The sequence below is a fragment of the Arvicola amphibius genome, chromosome 11, assembly GCF_903992535.2.
Source record: "Arvicola amphibius chromosome 11, mArvAmp1.2, whole genome shotgun sequence".
In the NCBI taxonomy this organism is placed as follows: domain Eukaryota; kingdom Metazoa; phylum Chordata; class Mammalia; order Rodentia; family Cricetidae; genus Arvicola; species Arvicola amphibius.
The window spans coordinates 116,709,244-116,731,028 of NC_052057.2; the positions used below are offsets into that span (position 1 = coordinate 116,709,244).

The following is a 21,785-nucleotide window of genomic DNA, read 5'->3' on the forward strand; positions in this document are numbered from 1 at the left end:
TTAATTAGATTTAAAGGAAACTGGGGCTTCAACGGAGCCCATGGGCACCTCACACACTGTTGTGAGTCCCCAGTTTCCGTTTGCTCCTGTGATAGACTGCCCTGCTGGATAGAAATTGCCCAGTGTAGCTTATAAAAAAAGCAGTGTCCACTACTTCTAATTATGCTGTGGGAATAACTGGATTCTCTTCAGATTAAATAAATCTTTAGTCTTTTACAGTTCTACCACAAAACTCAGTGGAGTTATCAAGTCCTGTATTATCCCCCCAAAGTCTTCTTTGCCTATTTCTAAAGGCATTTCTTGTAGGCGTTCAAGAGAAAATGAAAAACCCAAAGTCTGAATTTCAGTTAGAGATATAAGGGCGACAGTTGCTACCTTCAGCTGTGGTGGATGCAGTCACTAAGCTCCTTTCAGAGATAGCGCTTTCAAATGGAGCAGAGACGTCCATTCAGGTAACGCTAATATGCATCAGAAATGAAAAACCAGACGTTGGTCATATCTGTATAATTACTTTTGAAAAACTCATTGAGTTTTTTCAAGACAGGGGAATCAATTAGTGAACAGTAAGTTACTTTCAAAAAGAAAATCTGCCCACAGTTACTGTGCAAAAGTATTATTAGAAAATGTATTTCTGCACAGTGAATACGTTCTTAGATTAAAAACAAGACATTTGTTCAGAAAGAAAAATTAAAACCACCGATTGGGTACAGTGATATGTGCCTGTAGCCAGGAGAGGCTGGAGTAGTGTAGTTGCTTGATCCCAGGAGTTCGAGACCAGCTTGAACAACATAGTGAGACTTCATCTTTTACAAAAAGAGCATGAAACTCTTCAGACTTTTGAGTCACATACAGTGTTCCACCTTGAAACTTGCCATTATAACTAGAAGGTATTTTTTTCACACACACAAATGTTTTAATTTTGAACACAGCAGAGTTTTGACCTCTCAATGTTTTAAGTAAGTAAAACAAAATGAAAAATAAGCTCGGAGTCTCCTTCAAGATTTCTTCTTTAAAAAGAAAATCAAGATCAGCTGCTCTCTTCATCAGCACGTGTACTGAAACAGAAACAACGCAGGGAAGATCAGCTTGGTCCCTGTGCAAGGATGACGTGAAATCCGTGAAGCATCTCATATTTCAAATGAATAAACAAAAACCTAAATCTGAATCTAAAGCTGCGCCGGGTGAAGCAATGAGAATTTAATCTCCCAGGGAGCAGAATGAATGCAAGCTGTTTCCAAGGATCTGAATCCTGGGTGCCGCAAAGAGAACACCTGTCGCTTTCCCTCCTTGCAGCCTCAGGGTTAACCTGGTCGGTTCTGAGGCAATAGTTTCTGTCAGCAGGCAGGTGATGCTCAGATGTCTTTACTGTGTGAGTATGCCCTTACCATCCGTGAGCATCAGGGCTCGTGCACCACGAAACCGGGCGTCTATCAGACAAGTCAAGCCACACTGAGTTAGTTCTCCCGAAGAACAAAGTTCACTTGGATAGGATAGGTAGCTGTCCCAGGATTAGGTGAGAAAGGCGGGTCCTGATCCACACACAGATCTGATTACGGGAGGCTGCAAAGCCACAGTTCCTGCAAGCCTTTGAGGCACCGTGCACCCAAACCACGCTCTCTTAATTTCACAGGAGCTTGCTGCCGCTTGCCTCCTTATACGGTCCCTTGGCCCCATTTTCTTCCGCTTAAACAACCCCACCTAAGAAATGAAGACTTGAAGGGATAAGAATCATTTTTGTTATGATGTATGCAAAAAGTATTATTTGTTTTTCATAAGTGTGCCATTTGCTCTCATGTTTATCTTTTTACTTTCTAATCATAGTCAAATAGAGCCAGTGAGGGAAGGCAGAGCTTGCTGGTGGTAGATACCAGTTTTGATGGGATGACCCTTGGAGGTGGTCTGGATTAGAGCCAGTGGTACCCACGGTACACCTTCCCAGCTCAAGGATAGACTTCTAGGTGCCAGTGAGGTGAGAGGGGACTTTCCTGAACACAGAGTCTCAGCACTGAAGTTGAGATCCTGTGGGGGAGCAGAGGCTGCCCGCCAGCACTGAATAGTGCAATGGGAAGGGGCAGAAATGCACTGCCCATAGCTAAAAGGAGGTATCTTTAGGATGCAACCCAAACCAGAAGGTATAATGAAGCTAAACCCACTCTCTAGCACAGGAGGCCAGTGACATCCATGCTAAGTCTCCAAAAAATACCTTTCGGAAACCGTGAAGGGTTTCTCATCTGTCTTTATTTTTATCTAATTTGTCTACTACCTATTTCAATGCCTTAAACTTTTATTTAATTTTAAACTTTTCACTGAAAAACAAAATTGTAACATATTTATATCATATAGCATCAGGTTTTCGTGTGTGTACCCTGGATTGGTTAAACTGAGCTTCGCAATATACCTGCTAAACAATGCGCAAGACCATGATGAAACGGTAGTCACCGTGCTCTGCAAAGTATTACAGTTTATTTCCAGCATCTGATGGAACTTTGATGTCTTTTGACCGGCATCTCTCCAGTCTCCCTACTCTCCATTCCATTCTGTTTCTATGACCCCAGTTATTTTTTTTTTTAACACTGTGAATATAGGTGAGAGCGTGCAGTGTTTGCTTTTTTGTGCCTGGATGGCTTCTTTTGGTGACTTCTGTATCTATCCATGTTGTTAAAATAGACTGTTTCCTATCGGAAAGGATGAACGTTATTCCATTGTAAAGATAGACCACATGGCTCATATCTCTCAATCAGCAAATGGAATCTGGTTTGACCCTGAGTCTTGGCTATTGCCAATAATCCCGGGAGTCAAGTGCCTCATCATATGCTAGGGTAGGACTGCTGAGTCATTTGGTATAGTTTTAGGTATATGATTATGGGAGAACTGTGTATTTTCACTTTTAGAGAAATATCCTAGTGTTTTCCACAGTGACTACGCTTTTCCTATCATCATTGACAGTTTCATTTGCCTTATGGTGGAGATAGAACCCATGGTTCTCATACATGTTCAGTAAGCGCTCTGCATCAGAGTGAAACCCCCAGATTCTCACCTTTGTATTTATTTATTGTCCTTCTTGATAATAGTTATCCTAATAAGTATGAAGTGATGCCTCATTGTCATTTTAATTTTCGTTTCCCTGGTGATTAGCAATGTGGATCATTTTTTTCATATACCTGCTGGCCATATGTATGTCTTCTTTTGAGAAATGGCTCTTCAGGTCTAAGATCTCTGAATTTCAATGACCAAGTTAAAGCTAGCAGCTAAGTGATTTGTCTCATCCATTCACTCATTAATCCATTCAAAATATTGAGCGCCTGCTCTCTGCCAAACACTGTCAGGAGAAATATGTCCAGGGACATAGCAGTGTCTCTCTTTTCGTGAGATTTATATTTAAAATGACAACACCGGCTCTTAATAAGCACTTGCTCTATGTAAAGACACGTCTCCGGTGTTCTCATTTGCTCTCCACCGCTCTATCTAGTCCCCTGTTTGTACCACTTTCTGCATAGAGAACTAGAAGTCCAGAAACAAAAGTCCCTGGTCCTGGTTGCACAACAGATGCAAACCCCCTGAGTCAGGCTCCCCAGGGAGTCCTTACACCACGATGAGGGAGGGAGCGTCCCAGTCCTTGAAGCAAAGCCCCATGCAGGTAAGGTTAAGGAACCTGTGCTGAACAAGGCTCACAGCCTTCATAGGTTCTCTTGTGCCTGAATCCTAGGACCCACCAAGAAGACCACCACGGAGCCACACTTCTGAATGCAAAGGCAAGGTTTCATTTATTAAGTATGGGCTAGCTCGTGTCCTCTGCTTCACAGTCTGACACAGCAGATGGAGGGAGAAGGACCCCATATATTTTTGTAAGTGGTTTATAAAGACAAAACCAGAAAGCACTCACAAGATGACAGTCTCAAAATACAGAATTACTTATCCTATAAAACAATTGGCTAAACATTAGGTAAAGTCCAGCTGTTAGTTCCTGATAGGCTATTACTATCTAAGGGGCATAGCAACAGCCTCCCCCTCCCGTTACATCTTCCAGACATCTGCTGACCCTTTGCTAACCACAGGGGCTGTTTGAAATATTACCCAGCTGATAGGGAAGTTGGGGGGGTCAGCATTCTCTGTATGACTACGGGTAAGGGAATGAGCTGCAGTCAGTAACTTTGTATAACTTAGGTTTCTCCATTAGCTAATACTTCCTCTAAAGAGGGGTCCTGCAGCCTTCAGCTTCAGCAGGGGGTTGGGGTTTCAGCCTTCAGCTTTCCCTGGGGACTAGGGTATAGTTCAAGGTCCCAAAAGGGCCCAGCACAGACATGGAATCTTTGCCAGTCTCACAGTTCTACTGCCTGCTCACATCTAATTGGAAGACACTGTGCCATCCAAAAGGAGGTTGTATGTCCTCGTTAGTTTCCATTGTCCACTTGACAGGGCAGCTGGGACTGAGCCACAGACTCTGCTATGGTTCCTGCTGTACTCCCATGTGCAGAACAAGCAGGTCTGCCTTCCGACTCTTGCTGGGCTCCTACCTTGCTTGACGTCTCTCAGTGGTGACCTATGACCTGGAAGTGAAAACACAGAAAACCTTTCCTCTTCCAAGCTGCTTTTGCTCACAGCACCAGAAAAGCAAACCATGGAACACATTTTCTAGAACCCAAGAATCTCTCTGCTGATGGGGGTCTTTGAGGACTCAGGCTTGAAAGGCCAAGGGAGGAGGGGAAAAACAAAAATACAAAGCTATCAGGGATGATGGATGAGAACTTCAGAAAAATATTTTCTGCCCCCCCCCAACACACACACTTTATCCTGTTGCCCATTTCTGCTTTTTTTGTTTGTTGGGTGATCAGAAAGAATTTAAATCTCAGCTCTGCAACACTTGGCTATGTGGTACTGGGTTCAGAGAGGTTAATACCTCTCTGAATGTCAATAACCTAATTTATAAAACACTAGGAGTAGCACATCTTATAATGGCATTGAAAAGATCATTTAAGAAACAAAGAAAAGCTCTAGGAAAGGTCTCTGGCACACATAATTATTCAAGACTAAAGCATATTGATTTTACTTATAGGACAATACTATGTTGTTTAAATGAGCACAGTATACTCTGTCATCTCCAGTGTTTTTCCTGTACTTTCTCCTTTGCCTGTCTAGCTGATCAAGCTTTGTACTTGCGTTGAGCAGGATTAGGTCTTTGACTTAGTCTGTGTCCTAGCTGGTTGCAGTTGCTGTAACTAAAGAACTGTAGACTGAGTGACTATACGTAACAGAAATTTAGTTCTGACAGTTCCTGAAGCTAGGAGTTCTCAATTAAGATGTCTGCGGATGTGGTTGATGGGGAAGGATAGATGATTGCTTATGGCTATGTCCTCATGTAGTACAAAGGGTAAGGCTGTGAAATTTTTTTTATAAGTTTAGTAATCCAGTTGGCGAGGAGCCCAGACTCATATTCTATCACCTCCCAAAGGCACCACCTCCTCCTGCATCACATCAAGGGGTTAAAATACAATTTATAGACAGATGGATAAATCTAAGGTATTTCTTAGAGAGAAAGAGAGCAGGCTACATCCCTAATGTCAGTCTTTGTGTGTGCTCTACCCTGGACAATTTAACCAAACATTCAAGGGGATATGATGGCAACAACATAGCCATGTCATTTTCTCCTTAGGACAAGCAGTGCCACTTGGGTAAAGTTGATATTTGATTAGATGTCATCTTGACATTTTTCACTGAAACCAGCCATCTCTTTAATAATTCATTTAATGTCTGAAATTTTCTTCACATTTAATCTCTGTTTCCTAGTGTCATTGGAGATCAAAATATATAGAGATTGTGTAACATACAAATAATTTAGTAGAAAAACTGCTGTTATTTTCTATTATGTGTGAAGATCAGATGAAGCATAAATAATAAAAACTCAGAAACAGATACTGGTGTTCAACTTGAAGACCAGAAAAGCAAAGCAGCCAGCTACTGGCTCTTACATTGACCTCAGTCCAAAACTGTTGATCCTGCCTCCAGGAAGCCTAAGAATGAGATTAAGACTGAGAACTGTCTCCTTGCATTTTATAATTCAGAGGCTACACGAGGACCACTGTGCCAGGGAGGTGCATTTAGAGCTACATGAGGCTCAGTGTACCACGCAGGTGCATGTAGAGGCCACGTGAATAGGAAACTTGGGAGTCCAGCACACGAGGCACTGATAGACTGTGTGTGTGTGTGTGTGTGTGTGTGTGTGTGTGTGTGTGTGTGTGGCTCAATGACTTGGCTGTCCTGTAAGTGATTGCTGCAGAGGCTGCGGAATAAATGTTTCAGAAGTCCCAACCTGAGCTGTGAGCTACACACAGAGGTGTTCAGGTGCTGGGGGATCCACTGGTGCCCCCAAAGTTGAGATGGTGCCATGGAGGTACTTAACCCCAAGCTCAGAGAAGTTCCTTGGTCAGCTGTATGGCTCTGAAATGCCTTAGTGAAAAATGGTCTCAGCAGACAAGAATTTTACATTATGGATACAGCTCTCTGGTAGGGTGTGGTTATCAGTAGCTACAAATAACCAAGGAAATGAACTGAGTGGAACGCTACAGGTTTTTTTAGTTGTGCAAAATCAGTCTAAAGCACCTTTTTTTGTTTGATTGTTTTTCTAGTCAGGGTTTCTCTGTGTAACAGTCTGGGCTATTCTGGAACTTGCTTTGTAGACTAGGCAGGCCTCAAACTCACTGATATCCGCCTGCCTCTGCCTCCCAAGTGCTGGGATTAAAGGCATGCGCCACCACCGCATGACACAAGGCACCATTGAGGATCTGAATGTGTTTCCATAGAACAATGATACATTTTGAGGATTGTGCTTTCTAGAAAGTACCGATTAGGGAAGGAGGGGAGTGTTCCCTGAAAGTATACAACACTTTCTCATGCCTTCTTCAGCTTATATCCATAGAAAAGGAGTCTTCATTTATAAGGATATTGAGACTCACGGATTTCCAGAGATGACAATTGAAGGTCAGGATGTGAATGTCTTCCTCTCTAGCACATCCTGTGTCCAACAGTCAAAATTGCACATACAAGTAATTTCCTGCTGCTGGGAACAGACTGTAAGGGCCAAGATTTTCTGAGACATCACCTCTTCGTTAATTGTCCCCATCTCTAAGCCGAAAGTCCTGTTGACAAAGGCAATGCATCATTTGGCTTTTGGTCAGAGAGATGGTTCTGGCCCCATCAAGTAAGCAGGTTTCAGACCCAGGGAACCAGGGGGTAGGGTCCAACTGAGACTTGCTATTACCCTCAGGATCCTTTGTGATGCTCCTGGCCTGCTCTCCATAGTTGGTGAGAGAGCAAAGCCTGCTGGTAATGAGTTGGCTGTGCCATAGCGCCCTTCCAACCGTCTTGGCTGTGCTGATCTGATGTTGAAATGAGGCACAGTGCTGCCAGGATGAAGAGGAGATAGAGCTGGCCAAGGACATGGGAGAAGTATGGAGCGCTTCTCAAGCTCAACAGAGGGGAAGGAAGAGTCCCAAAGAGCATGCTACCCATATTTACCCAGTGGCTCTGGAAGGTGACAGCTGGCAATTAGTAATTAATGCATGCAGCTCACACCCCACAGGGTCCACAGTGAAACCTACCAGCTCCGAGTTTGTTTTCAGTGGCAGCAGGCCTCAAGGAGGCTGTCCTATAAACTGTGGCCTGCAGGGAACGTGCAGTGCTCCCTCCCCAAGTCTGTTTCCTCAGGCATCCCTCTGCGAGGGAGACACCTGACCCCCAAACAGTCTGGCACTGGGCGTGAAGCTGTCCAAAGGCAGCATTGCTGCTTTCTGGCCACTACCTTGGCTCTCTGTGAAATCCCATCTCTCCTTCCAGCCTCCACACCTGCTCGACTCTTAACAGCTCCCTTGGGCCAGCCTCCAGCTGGGCTCCATTTAGGGAAACAAGAAGGAGGACAGACTTCTCAACAGAAATGACAGTAGGGTTCACTTTGTTCATTGACATCATTCTAAAAGGGAAGACAGGAAGCCAAAAGTGATGATGTTGTTGCCCCTAAGCGAGCCAACTATTGCAGGGAATTAAGGCAAACAGATGGGCCTGTTCTCAGTGAGGTCAACTGAGCCAGCCCCTGCCTCCCGCCACCCACACCTCCACAGCGTTCATGGGTGAGGGAGCAGAGAATGATTCTCTAGTGAACACAGTGTGCTAAATTAATACAGCAGTGTGAACAATTTGGCCAGATAACCAGGGGCACTTTAATTTTACCCCCAATCCGTCATTCTTCACGTGCCCACTTAGAAGAAGGGGACCCATAGGAAAGTAATCAGGAAGACAGGAACGGATATTTTCAGGTGGCTGGGGCTTTGTTCTCAAACCTATGAGAAATTGATCAGGATGAACTCAAGGCACAGCCTGACTGGTATTTGAACAGGTATTGTTCTGGCTACCTAATTCTAACCACCCACCTAGCCACTGGCTACAGCAATAGAGTAAGCTTCAAAGAAGTTGTTGATAGTTCTGCAAGGGAGGAAATAGAAAGGAGGTGAATTGTCTGTGGAGAAGACAGATTCTGTATTCTGAGAATCCCAAAGCTGCCCTTCCTCCCCTACCAAAGCTGGTAGAGGTTTCAAGTCATTTCTTGAGTCTTAAATTCTTAACTCGAGTCTGAGGTTACTGAGATCTAGACAAATCACGCAAGTTCTCTTCTAGTCGGATATATCCTGGCCCAGCATCCACTCTAGTGGCTGCTGGTTTGATGGGATCCTGCAGGGCTCAGAGGTCAACAAAGATCTGTTGTTCTATTTAAGAAGCTACAGTGTTGAAGGACCGAGGCAAATGGGGGCATTCACCCCTTTCCAGAGACTCCTACACTCAGACACTCTGGTAGACTCTCTGCCATTTCTGGTCACCACAATCTGTCCATCCAAGAGCTGTGCTGAGGAGAACAGTCGAATTCTGGGACACTGGGAGTCTACTAGAGTCTCACAAACAGGCTGAGCTGGATAAACACTGTTTTGACCAGAAAGCCTGATCCAGTCTGAGAGTATGCATTTCTGTGTGTTTCTGCACAGTTATTCCTTGCAGGCATGGGTTACCTGGGCATGTATAAAAACATGAAAGCATGAAGAGACCATTTGAGATGGTGCTGTAAATATTTTCAAAAGAGAAACACATTTATAATTTGAACAGTACAAAAGGAATCCTTCAAACACTCCCTCTCCTCCCCTTTGCTCCTTCCCTCCCTCCATCCTTTCTCCTCCCCTTTGCCTTCCCTTCTCTGTTCTTTCTCCTTCTTTTCTTGTGTTCCTTCCTTCTCTTCTGCCATAAAAAGATGTTGTGGGGAGCAGAGAAAGTCCTGAGTCATCACGTCCTGAGTCAATGTGCTGCTAACTTGGGCACAGCCATGCCACGGACCAAAAGTCTCAGACCCACAGGAAAATGGTCAAGTCCCCTTCCCCCAGCAGTGAGGTACATAGAAACGGCAGACCCTTTCTCTGGTCCGTATGCAAATGTCGAGAGTGTATGCAGGAAATTTCCACCATAGCTATCTCCCCCAACTCCCCTGCTAGATATTTTCAGCCCGAAGACTGTTCCCTTGCAGAGACGGCTCCTACAGAGATTAGATAACCCGCTCCCTTGTTCAGCTGGGTACTAATAAGCCCCATGTTCAGCCTGCCTTTCTGTTCACTTGTATATTACGAATATCCTGAGCTTTGGGGTGCTACGGTTTCTCCATCAGAGACATTCCATCCCAGCTTTTCTGTGTGTTTTCTCTGTGCAGTCTTTGCTCATTCTCTTGCCATCCTGGGGCTGTGCTGGCTGTGACCAGGGTTTTATCAGAAAAGAACTTTTTGGAACTTAGGAGCTGGCTGCTATTGGTGTCCAGGACCAGATCTGAGCTGAGAGAAATCCTTGGACATGGTACTTGTTTCACTTGACAAATGTACCTCATTCTTTTCCTTGAGTGGGAAGGTTTTCCCTGCTTGTCAATGCAAGTGATAGGTAGAGAGAAGGTCAGTACACACAAGCTCTCAATTCTGCTTCCAGCCAATTCCGTCTATCAATTGCTATAATGCTGCCCACAATTATATCTCACTGTATGCAGTTTTTCATTCTATTATTCATCAAGAACATGCTTTAAGAATACTCCATCAACTAAAGATAACATGATTGGTTTTAATCAGTGCGCTATTGAGGCCATTTAGATGGTTTCTGATTTTTCATGCTGATACCCATTTTGTATGCATGGTCCATAGATAGTACCATTTTCCAGGCAGTAAACTCCCACTGTGCTGAGAAGGAAGACTGGTTTAAAGCTGCATGTGTTCTAGTGGTCTTGATACATTCTTCAGATTTCTCTTTAGAAGAAGAAAGTCAATTCAGAGCCCTCTGCTGCCAGAAGAGTGTGTGCCCATCTACAGATTCCTCAGAAGATTATCTTCCTCATTTTGATAGAAAAAATAATATTTAACTTTTGTTTCAATTTACCATTTTCCCATTTGATTTTGAGATGATAATATATTTACATCATTTCTACCTTCCTTTCCTCCCTCAGAACCCTTCCATATATCTCTCCTTGATCTATGCCAAATTTATGACCTCTTTATTCACTATTTTTACACTAATATTTATTTATATGTGTGGTATGTGTGTGTAAACAAACATATTCCTAAATATAACCTGGTAAGTCTGAATAATGCTACTCTTCTGTATGTTTTCAGGACTGACCATGTGATGCTGTATAGCGAGTTGCTGTGCCCTTCCCTGGGGAAGATCATTTCTCCTGCTCTCAGCCTTCCTTAGTGGCCTGTGATCCTTTCTGTAAGATTGAGGTCTTGTGTGCTTTCCTCTGTCCACTAGTCCCTCCACATTTTAAAAGAACTCTTTATATATTGCAAATTAAATTTTATATGTGTTTCATTTTTGAATCTAATTTATCTGTTAATTATATATGTGATCATTTTACAAAAATTTATTGCTTTATTATACCTGGAGAGGGGATCCTGAGTTTCCACGCCTCCCTAAGGAACCATGGGCTGAGTGGGTGGAGAAAACCTATGTTGTCAACACACAGGATACTTCACTGTTTGGAGGGCCTGATGAGTGTCAATAGCAGACTAACTCCATGGCCAGACTGATGTGGAGGACGGATTTCCCTGCCAGCTATCAGAACCTTCTCGTCTCTCAGGAAGAGGGATTCCTGGACATTGGTGCATACAGTTACCTTGCCACAAATGCTTTATGGTGTGGGGAAATTCAAATTTATTTTATAATTTCTTTTCACTCTACCATCAGTATAGTACAGATTTAATTTACCCTTAAAACCAAAGTCCTGCTGATACCTTAGAGTTTGTCTTGCCAGTATGCTGGATGATTTGGATTGGGCCCTGATTTCTTTTCTGAGATCAAAATACATTGTGTATGTGTATGAAAATGTTATGAAGAAACCCAATGCTATGTGAAGACAATCCATGCTAACAAAACCCACAAAAAGATCATGGGTCTTCATATTCATAATTCTGTTAGCTTGATTTAAGATCCCAAAAGTTAAAAAAGCTTATAAAAGCTGTTAAGCTACATGGTCCATTTAAAAAGTCAATCTCCATCCTAAACTGTCCCTGCTTAGGGAATCAGAAGAGGATTTCATTAGATTTTGCAGTGGCTCTCAGATTTTTATAGTTCATACGAGAGAGTTTGAATCTTGATTGTGAGAATATTTTTAGTAAAGCTGGATGTCATTTGGCTAAGGAAAAATAACCCCAAATTGGCCTTACTCTAAAAAGTAGTATACTTTTCAAATCTAAATGTTTTCGTTGGCTTAACAATATGTGACCCAGCTTTCTTCCACATACATTATATATTATTGTTTTGGGAAAAGGTTAGCTAATGCATTTTCATTTTTTAACATACAGCCACATTTATCATTAAATGCAGTTTTGAGTATGAAGTTTAGCGACATTTATTAAATTCCCACTGATACATAACCATTGCTGTCACCACTCTCTAGAACCTCTCAGCATCCCTCACTTGACCTGTGACACATTGACTCTGTCTGGCTTCTAGTGACAAAGTCCATCCTACTTTCTGTTTTGAAACAGGGTCTCAGTGTGTAGTCCTGGCTAGCCTGGAACTCACTCTGTAGACCAGGTTGGGCTTGAACTCACAGAGATCTACCTGCCTCTGACTCCTGAGTGCTGGGATCCATTGTATTTCCGAGCTCTATGAATTTGCCTACTAGGCAGTTTACATATGTTAAGGTATACAATATATTAAAACGCTACTTAAAAGCCAGCTTACACGGTAGAGGACTCAACATGAAACCATCATAGGTATCTCTATTCTGATCATTGTTATAGATTGCGCTTCTTACAGGTTCTGCTGATTAGATTTGAGAGGCGGTTTTAGCGAAGGAGGCAATTTTAGAAAATTTCAAATCAAATAAATCACGGCAGCTTCTCATGTCACACAGAGCTTCTAAGTGGATTAAAGAAAGCAGGCTTCACTACCGGGCCTACTTATCTACTTACGCGCCACTGTTATTGATTTCCTAATTGGAAACGTACTGTTTCCAAGACCTGCAGGGTTTGACGCTGTGTGACTGCGGGGCGGTGGATGCAGAGGTGGTCCTGATGCGGAGGAGGGAACCTTCCTTGCTGCTCAGAATGATTTTCTTCCCTGAACCATCACCAAAAATGCTTCTGATTGATCACAACGCAGGCACTCCAAACTGGCTAAAACTGATTACAGCTGCACTATTTGATTTAAACAAAACCCACGTGGTGGGGACAACTCCAGCAAATGCATTAGCAGTGTCACCGTTGCTTACTGTCACCGTGCTGACTGAGGGGACAGACGTTTCCTTTGCAGCAAACAAATATTGATAAAACATCGCTTGCAGTCTGTCACCCGTTCAATTGATGGTGGGCAGTCTTCAAGGCCTATAAAGTTGGTATTTATCCCACAAAGCCACCAGTTAAGATCTTGACTTCTAAGATTTTATGAGCTTTAAATTATGTCTTAACTCCAGATCATAAATACTTAAATGACACGAGACTTGTATAGCCTTGAAAGGGTGGTAAAAATTGTTTAGAAACTTTCGTTTCTCTGTCTTTTGAGTAATCCAGCATCGGAAATGGAGATTTTCCTGCTTGATGGCAAAGTTGGGGTGGTTTCCCCGCACTACTTTAGGGTACAGGCTGCAAAAACCATCAAGATTTCTAACCATGTCCCAAGGAGGTCATCGGACATTGAATCATTCGGGCATTCTATCAAGTTAAAGGGACGAGGGCTGCGTGACTTAAAGAGAGAAAGAGGAGCAAGCAAGGGAAGGAAGAAAACATCCCGAGCCCAGTGAAGCAAATGGCCCCAACGTCAGGATTAAAAATCCACACATCTACTTAGATCTGCAGTTGCGAAGGCAAACACGGCAATACGCCACACCTGGCTCACTTCCGAGTTAGTAGGTATATTTTACTATGTGACCCATTTCTCCATCAGTTGAGCCTGGTTTTGCATTGTTGTTGGCTATGTAGTTGCTTGTGGTTGTCAGCACTAATAGTGACAATGGTCATGGCAACATGTCACCACAAAAGTCAAGCCAAAAGGCAGAGTGGGGAAGGGCTCCAGGAGAAATGAGAACAAACCAGGAAGAAGAGCCTACTCACCTCTCCCCTGCCTTCTCCAGCTGGATTTCACTGCTGTCACTGCTCAGGCCTTTTATCTTTTAAGTTGGGAATGCAGCTCATCTTAATTTCAAAAGCTTTAACTCACAGTGAACTTGATAGGAAATATGAAGTAAGATTTTCAGAACTTTTTTTTGATAAGTTAAATGCATAAAAACGCTTCGGCATTTACGGAGTCAAGGTAATAGCATTCAACAGGCTGCCTCCGTTTCCAAAGCACCAAGTGCACTATATTTTAAGATTACGGGGGATTCCATCTGTAGACATGACAAGCACCCTGTGAACCTTGCACGGAGAGGAAACGGCACTACTTCCCACCGCTGAGCGAGCATGTGTGAACCAGACCAATCTGAATCAAGCTTGAGTCAGAAAGCAATGTGAGCAGAGCAAGGGAAGAAGGGGCCAGGAAGCAAGGCATTGTGCCCAGCCAGAGGCGGCAGCCCTCCCCTTGTGACCCAGAAGCCCACCCTGCCTACTGCACAGATGGTTGTCATTTACTCTCTTCCTTGTCCAGGACACTTGAACAACTGCCACCTGAACTGCTTGTTGTCCTTGGGAAGCAAATTCAAAGGTGCCTGTGAGTTTCTGTGTGGAAAAGGAGATGGGTGAGTTTCTGGAATATTAAGACGACTTGACCAGTGAATTGATCACATGACTAATGTTCTTGCTCCCGTAAGTACTTAATCAGCACCACGGGTTGTGTTGTGTATGGGGAAGGTAATGTCTAACCGTGATTTCATTTTATACACAAGTACAATATGAAATTGCAACGCATAACCGGAGGGTGAAGCCTTTCCTCGAACTCTGTGGTCTCTTAGGTATAAAATGTTCAAAATATCCCACGTCTGCAAAATGGCATACTAAAGATTTATAAGAAAAGCCTAGCAAGAATGTCACAGCTGAACTAACACAGTCTTCTAGTCATGGTGTATGTTACAAACCACTCATGAAGCAGTTCACGACACGCCTCTGTTGAAGTACCACAGGCTGCCCTGAGCAATGGCTTTAGACAGTAGTGCACTTTAGAAATGAAATACAATTCAAACATGTTGCCACATGCCTATAACCCTAATACCTGGGAGGCTGAGACAGGAGGGTGGCTAGGTGTTCGGTGGTAGGCTGAGCTATATCGTAAGGTTGAGACCGGTATGAACTGTACAGTGAGATCCTGTCGAGAGAGAGAGAGAGAGAGAGAGAGAGAGAGAGAGAGAGAGAGAGAGAGAGAGAGAGAGAGAGAGAGAGAGGGTGGGTGGGAGGGAAGGCAGAAGTGAAGGAGAGAGGGAGGGCAGGAAAATAGTCATTTTCAGATAGCTAGGAAATGAAGCCGCCCACCCGGGAAAGACAGATGGTAAGTGCCGAAGCCCCTTCCTTTCATCCTTCACAGGGTACCACTTCATAGCAACAACAGCCTCATAGTGCACTCCCTGTAAACTACCTCAGCATACCAACAGACATTCAGAGAGCATAGCCTTTCGGGTAACTCCGAACCATCGCGATACTTCTGTACTGGCAGGAATATCTATAATGATAGGCATCTGGCAGGGATGTAATTAAGTTCAAGGAAGCTACCATATGTAATGCCTTGTGGCATTTGGTTCAAAGGGCAGACATTTTTTTAAATAAAAGCCGAAGGTCTAGATCATTGTCATTAGATCGCTGTCATTTGTTTTCAGTAAGGGGGATGGTACCCAGAGACTCGTGCCTGTGCCTTGTCCTGTTCCCCTTGAGCCAAATCCCTGTCCATCCAAGACCTGGCCTGTTCTCTGTGCTTTCCCAGTGAGCCTGTCATTTTCCAGTAACAGGTCCTCCTGAGACCTGTTCCAGAATGGTGACTCACGTGCCCTGCACAGACAGAGGTTCCAAGACTCAGCACCGCGGCATCACGACGACAGCGTTCAGTCGGGCCTGGCTTCACCTTGAGAACGGATGCACTTGGCTCTAGAGCGCCAAGTGCTGTGATTAATTCTGTGTGTGTTCAGGGCGAACAGCTGGTGCTGAGCAGGATCGTGCCTGTGCAGCAGGCTGCCTGGCTACAGCTGTTGGCGTAAGTGCTGTGTGCAAGGTGCGCCCCGACCCAGCTCTTCCAGCCGAAAGATAGATAGCTGTTACGGTGCCAGCCTGGATCTCCTTCTTACCCATTCCCGTGACCCAGCTGTTGCAGAAACAGACTTCCTGTTCCACTCAGGTGGTCCCTTTGCCTAGAATGTGTGAGCCTCCCTTCAGATTTCTCCCCATTTGAGCTCAGTTTCAATGTCACCTCTTTCTCTGTCCTCTCCCCCATTTAAAGTGCAACTCCTTCTTGGTGTCCTTCATTGTATTTACGTGCCATGTTTTATTGATGTACGTGCCATTCTTCTTACTCCCATCCTTTTATAAACAAAAGTATTAGCAGCCAAAGACTTAATGGAGATGCTGGAGGCTGCTCAACTTCATTAACAATGGCAATGGGGTGGGAACATCAGAAAGCCTGAGTTCATCCACAGCTGCCTGTTAAATAGGGGAGCAGATACGGTCCATAGAAAGAAGCAGGGCCTTCTGCGCTCCCTCCCATTCTCTGTGTCTAGCAGAGTCTGCCCTGGTGTCCCCTTCTTCCCAGGCACCTGCAGAGCAAGAGCAAGTGTTTCACTCCTCTCTACTTCCGTCTTACCAAGATCCCTCACTTCATTCTCTTACTCATAGCCACGCGATTCCCCGAGGATGCTGGGCGTGACTGCCGATGTCCTTCCTTTCACTCACGGGAGAATGTAAGAGGATGGACCACTCCCGGCCCAGGCAAGCATGCTGACCCAAGGCCCAAATCCTGTGTTTGGCTACTAAATTATTTTTAGGTTGTGGAGTATTAATTTAACTAGGCAAAGATGTGTAGCATTTGTTTATGCTGCTTTGTTTAGCTAGGCGAAGATGTGTTGCTTTGCCTGCCTAAGGCACATGATTGGTCAAATAAAAAGCCCCCCAAAATGGCCAATAGCTAGGGAGTAAAGGGATAAGCAGGGCTGGTGGGAAGAGAGAGTAAGTAGGAGGAAGAATCTAGGCTGGCGAGAATAGAGGAGAGAATGAAGGAGAAGGAGAGGGAGGTGCCTGGGGCCAGGCAGCCACCAGCCAGCCAAACATGGAGTAGGGCATAGAGAATGAGAGAAAGATAAGAAGTCCCAGGGCAAAATGTAGATAAAGAGAAGCAGGTTAAATTAAGGTATACGAGCTAGTGGGACACACATAAGATAAGGCTGGGCATTCATAGATAATAAGTCTCTGTGTCACGATTTGGGAGCTGGTTAGTGACCCAGAACAAAGCCTGCTGCATCTATCCTCCTTCTGGTCTCTGTCATTTCAGCTTGATGAGATTCCACCCTACACAGGAGGCTCCTCTTCCAGGAAGAACCAAAGGACGGGAAGACAGCAGTGCTGGAAAATTACTGGGCAGTGGAAATGAAAACATTTCCTAAACATTTGCAAACTTCAACAAAACCTATCATTCCCCCTCGCTCCTCATCTTCTCTTTCCTTCTAATTTCTCTTCCTTTTCTCTATCTCTCCTGACTCCTTCTTCAATGAGAGTACATTACGTAAGTTGGTCATGAAATCGCAGTGACCTTGCTTCAGCCGGCTGGGATTATCATATGCGCTACCATACGCAATGAGGAACATTTTCAAACACAATGTCCCAGGCTTTCCTAATTTCTTGGGTCTGGGATACAACCAGAGTAAGTGCTTAGCCTATGCAGGATGTCCTGCTCAGTGCTCAGCATCAGAACAACAGAAGGTCCCAGCCTCTCTTAAGGTTGCACTCACTGGGTATGTGCAGTTATAAAGCTACCCGGAGGTCACAAAATCCAGGCTATTATCTTTACCAGTCACAAGGCACCAGGAACCTATGACCACAACTCTGAGACCTGAGTCTGTTTCCATATTATGTGTGTTCAACAGTTTCCCCAAGATGGCTAAATGATCCTGTCTAAAGGCTAGACCTACTCCAGCTTTATTTACATACCTTGCTATGCCTTACAAATACTGTCTTTGGCTCTGAGAGTCCCGATGTAAAAGAATGTTGGCTAAGGGCCTCAGCTATCCTTAAATGATGAATTGCAGAAAGAGGACATAGTCTTCCCACAGTGTCCACAGAGCCTGGGTTCCATAACCCCCACAGACATTCTAATTCTCAAATATTCAAGTTGTGCTTAGATACAATTAACGTGTCTTTCCGGATACTTAAGGTACTAGAGTACTAGAATACTTAGTACTAGGATACTAGAGTACTTAGACTAAATGAGAAGGCTATTTGAATTGCTGCTATACATCATTTCTTAGGGAATGGTGACATGAAAAAACCAATGGCAGATACAATCCTTTTCAATGCTTTTTACTTTGTTTGTGCCCCTATTAAATGTATACTCTGAAACCCTGCCCCCAAATGTGATGAAAGCCTTAGCTGGTGGAGACTTTGGGACAGGAATAGATAGGAACTTTTTGTAATTGGATCAGTTCTCTAGCATGAACGCCTACGAAGCTCACTGGTCTCTTCCACTACATGGAGTCTGGACCACCTATGAACCCTCACCAACCATCAAGTCTGTTTGATGGCTTGATCTTGAATGTCTCAGCCTCTAGGACTGGTGAAGAACTTATTTCTCTTTTTGGTGAGCCACTGAGTTGGTGGGATTCCCTTATATTAGCCTGGGCTAAGTAAGGCATTAGAGGATCACACAGTTCACATTCTTCAGGCAAATGACTCTCCATCCTTGTACATTTTGGCAACAATGATCATTACCCTGTATTTTGAAAGTGTACTGTAGGCTGCATCTCGGTAGTCCTCGAACAGCTTCCCGTCTGTGCCTGGTAAGAACTTCTTTTCCAGTTGGGAATTGGCAGCATTTGAATGAAAGCACACGTAATAAACGTTGATGTTAGTGCCAGGAGAGAAGACGATTGTGTTTCCACTCTACTGAACAAAGCCGAGTGTCATGCCTCATCTCATGTGAGCACTACTTTGCCCTTGGCACCAAAGTTCCTGTTTCCTAAATTGCAGGCTAAGCAATCACTGGCAGAGTGGCAGGTCTTCACTGCTCCCTGCCATTGACATGCCGGTTCCTGATTGCTACCTCAAGAACCTTCAGCTGTGCAACAGCAAAAAGGCAGGTGTTGCTTTAGAACCCAGAAAGCCTCATATGCTTCTGCCCTAAGGCCCAGGTTGAGGCCCAGTGGGCCACGCTGTGATTTAAGATGGACTTGCTGGCGATTTACTCATATCAGCAGTATGGGATTGTCTAAAGGCAGGGAGATGAATGCATGCTGTAGTGATTGAATCCACTGGAATTTGAAAGACACACACACACACACACACACACACACACATACACACACACACAGAGAGAGAGACAGAGACAGAGACAGAGAATGAATATCGAATAACTCCATATTGATGGGTAAAAATGACCCAGAGAAGGGTCCTGGCTAAATAGTAAGTGACCTCTCCAAGATGAGCAGCTGATACTTCCCTAGTTTGCGTGGAGATTTCTGCTACAACTTTCCTGAGCATACAGAGTGAGACTTGGGTCCTGCTTGCTACTTGCTTTTAAACACATGCTCAATTACTTATAACAATTCAGATATTCAATTGTGGTTTTAAAAGCTGTTGAGTAGTTTTGCCTGACTTTTGGGCTTGGTTTTCTGTTTGCAGAGGAAAGTAGGTGTGTCTCACGCTTTGAGAATTTGTGGTTTTGCAGAGTGGCTCCCAGAACAAGTGTGGAAAAGTTGCCCAGGTCCTGTCTGACTCCTTTTAAGGGCTCTTAAATATAAACCATGTTACCTTGACATTAAATATCATCAACCCAGAGGCCTTTGAGCTAGAAAAACAGATGAAGCTAAGTGCTCACATTTCCACCCTTCTCTTTTGGTAAGAAGAGAGGGAGTTTCAGGGGTGGTTCTAGGCTGCTGAGTGGGCACAGTGCTGCAGACAGGGCAAGGAACGTGGCCTCCCAAGATGCAACTGTAGTCTCAACCCAGTCTTAAGCAGGACATTTAGTGGAACGAAGCATCAACCCTCATCAGTAAAATGCTCATGTCAGTGTCTTGCTTACTTCATGTGTGGTTATAAAGGTCAAACAAATGACAGCACCAGTAAGTTGTAGTGTGGCCCTTCGTATTTCAAAGTGTCTGGGGCTCCAAAATGAGCAGGTATCATGAATGGAGAAGGTGGTAAATTTCAAAAGAACTGAGAACAAGGTTTCTATAGATTCTACGAGAACATGTGTGGAAAGAGTTGCTACTGTCCTACGCTTTCAGCCATTTCTTTCCATGCCGTATGAAAATGATCGGCTATGGTCAGAGTTTAAATGTGCCAGAGGATCACCTGTTGGAGGTTGGCTCACCAATTTGTCACACTATTGGGAGACGATAGAATTCTTAGGAAGTGGGGCCTAGTGGAAGGAAGATAGTTCACTTGGGGAGCTGCAAAGGAAAAATACCAAGTAATATATAAAGGCAGACCTATCAGAACTATACTTGACTTCTCAATGGAAACTCTGAAAGCAAGAAGGTCCTAGACAGATGTTCTACAGACACTAAGAAACCACAGATACCAGTTCAGACTATTATACCCAGCAAAGCTTTCAACCACCACAGACAGAGAAAACAAGATGTTCTATGACAAAACAAGATTTATGCAATACGTATCCACAAATCTAGTCCTACAGAAATTACTAGAAGAAACACTCCAACCTAAGGAACTTAGCTGAACCCACAGAAAATGCAACAACTTCACACTAGCAAACCCCAAATAACGGAAACACACAAGCATTACCACTACCACCACCAAAAGCAAATATTAGCACTACCAACAAAAGCAAATATAACAGGAATTATGAATCACAGGTCATTAATATCTCTTAATATCAATATGATGTGGGAGGTGATGTATGCTGTGAATATGTATAATTGCCATTGGTTAATAAAGAAGCTGCTTTTGGCCAGTGGCTTAACAGAGTATAGCCAGGCTGGAAGAGATATATAGAGAGAACATAGGTGGAGTCAGTGAGAAGTCAAGTAGCTGCCGCTGGAGACAGCCCACCAAAACTTTGACAGTAGGTCCCAACCTCATGGTGATACACAGATTAATAGAGATGGGTTAGTTTAGGATATGAGAGCTAGTAATACGCTTAAGCTATTGGCTAAACAATATTGCAAATAATACAGTCTCTGAAGGATTATTTTACTAGTGGGCAGCCAGGAATAAACAACCAGCCTCCTCCAACATCAACGGTCTCAATTTGCCTATAAAATACACAGGCTAACAGAATGGGTACAAAAACAGGACCCGTCCTGCTATCTACAAGAAACATACCTCAACCTCAAAGACAGATACTACCTCAGAGTAAAATGTTGGAAAGAGATTTTCCAATCAAATGGGCCTAAGAAACAAGCTGGTATAGCTATCCTAATATCTAACAAAATAGAATTCAAATTAAAATTAATCAAAAGAGACAGAGAAGGTTATTTCATATTCACCACAGGGAAAATCCATCAAGATGAAGTCTCAATCCTAAATATCTATGCCCCAAGCACAAGGGTATGCATGTTTGTAAAAGAAACATTACTAAAGCTTATATCACACATCAAACCCCACACACTAGTAGTGGGAGACTTCAACACTTTACTCTCACCAATGGATAGGCATACCAGACAGAAACCTAACAGAAACAAGGGAACAGACATTATGACTTAAATGAACAGATATCTTTAGAACATGCCACCCAAACACAAAAGAATATACCTTCTTCTCAGCACCTCATGGAACCTTACCTAAAACTGACCACATACTCAGCAACAAAACAAACCTTAACAAATACAAAAAATTGGAATAACCGCCTGTATCTTATCAGATCACCATGGCTAAAAGTTAGAACTCAACAACAACACTAATTGCAAAATGTCTACAAACTCATGAAAATTGAATAATGCTCAACTACATCATCACTGGGTCAAGGAAGAAATAAAGAAAGAAATGAAAGACCTCCTAGAGTTCAGCAAAAATGAAAGCACAGCATATCCAAACTTATGGGACACTATGAAAGCAGTTCTAAGAGAAAAGTTCATAGCACTAAGTGTCTACATAAAGAACATCGAGAAATCTCACACTAGTGACTTAACAGATCAC

The 21,785-nt window shown here is 43.6% G+C and overlaps 1 non-coding gene across 1 annotated transcript; it reads left to right on the top strand.

Moving 5' to 3' along the window:
• The first annotated feature begins 1,033 nt into the window (after nucleotides 1-1,033).
• Nucleotides 1,034-1,137, top strand: LOC119826987. Its single transcript, XR_005287539.1, has one exon. It is a non-coding gene; the product is annotated as a U6 spliceosomal RNA (small nuclear RNA).
• The last annotated feature ends 20,648 nt before the right edge of the window (nucleotides 1,138-21,785 follow it).